We start from the raw sequence: 1,577 nt of genomic DNA, 5'->3' as shown, positions 1-1,577 counted from the left end.
AATAGTTGGACAGTAGCTACATCTTAAGTTATTTATTTTGGAGGCTTTTTTGAATACCAAATTTGTTTCCTTTGAATGACATTATAATAATCATCTGTTCAGAGGCATTGGAGGCTCAGCTGTGACATTACCCAGACAAACAACTAATACAGCCAAATAAACAGGGATTTAAAATCATTGTTCAAGACAGCTAAATCAAACAGGTTAATTATTGCTTTACCCAAGAATTCTAAGGAAGTATTGGGCAAATCTTATGTGTGAGAAGACTATCATTACATTGCCCTTTTGAATGAATGCTACAATCCAATCATAATGTGCTATAATACCTCCCTCATACAATTGTATTAAAACCAATGGAGTTATGCTGGCCCATGAAAATAAGCAAGCTTTAATGAGAGAGTCTAGTATTGACAAGAAAGAGCAAGACAAAAGCCAATGCCACCCCATCCTACCCTAAAACCTCAGTTTTTTTAAGAAACAGAGGGTTATAAGTGAGAACTGCCCCTGGGAATGTAAATGTTCCCTTGTAGTCATAAGCAAAAATGAAAACAACCAAAAAATGTGCTTCAGCTGTGTTTCTCACAACAGGTATGCATTGAAACTTTTAGCCACAGCTGGATCCAGCTCTCATACACTGAGTTCATAATGATGTAACCTCCTATAGAATTATTCCTAATTTAGGCCAGTGTTAGAGGACACTCAGTTCCTACAACCTTGTCTACCAACCACAGATAAAAAGAGAATCATCCCAAGCAGGAATCACTGCCAAACAAGTTTGTATTGCTGTTGGAGCTGGGCCTGAACCAAAATACCTGTCTACATCACCCACTTTTGGGAGAAGTAATTTTCAGGTAAGATCTCTGCAGCTAGCCTTATCTCCAATAAGAGCTGAAACCTTGGATCCTTATGTTCTAGGCTAGTTTGGCAATGTGGTGGGGATACTCGTGGTGGGGTAGCTCCTATAAAAGACCACAATGTTGCAACTTCCACAATAAGGTGAGTATAGGGTGCCTCAAAACCCTAGCCTCCACTGACTTGCAGGTATTCCTTGGTTGAAAAAAGGCTAAGGGACTTCGCCCTGGCAGAAACGCACCCTCGCAGAGGACTTAGGCAGTCAGCAGCAGCTTTAATCTGTTGTCCTCTGGCAGAAGGTACAACCATTGAGACACAATGCCTGGATTCAGTCTGGTCTTTGGTTTCTGTCTCAATGGTTTAAAGTAGGAATGGTAGGTGTTGGGAAGCCTCCACTCCTCCATACTCTTGCCGAGGTGTATGTGTTGAAGGTTTTGGTGTGATGGTCGCAGGACTCCGTACAAGCAGATTCATCAGGCACTTGACTAGACCCCTTACACATACACCATGATCCACAAGATTGACCTTTGCCTACTGCTTTGGGCTAGTTTAGAAGCATAGCCAAGCTTGAGTTGAGTCAGAACTGGAATCAATACCTTTAACATATAGCAAGGCAAAGAATTCTAGCCACTGTTAGCTAGTCTGTAGCTCCATCTATAACTTGGCTGACTGGACCAAAAAAGTTTTTGTTGGCATGACCATCCGGTTTCAGAGTGTGTGTGTGT

Source organism: Gavialis gangeticus, unplaced genomic scaffold (genome assembly GCF_001723915.1).
Source record: "Gavialis gangeticus isolate Ggan-Ray unplaced genomic scaffold, GavGan_comp1, whole genome shotgun sequence".
In the NCBI taxonomy this organism is placed as follows: Eukaryota; Metazoa; Chordata; order Crocodylia; family Gavialidae; genus Gavialis; species Gavialis gangeticus.
Note: the sequence above shows the minus strand (reverse complement) of the source record.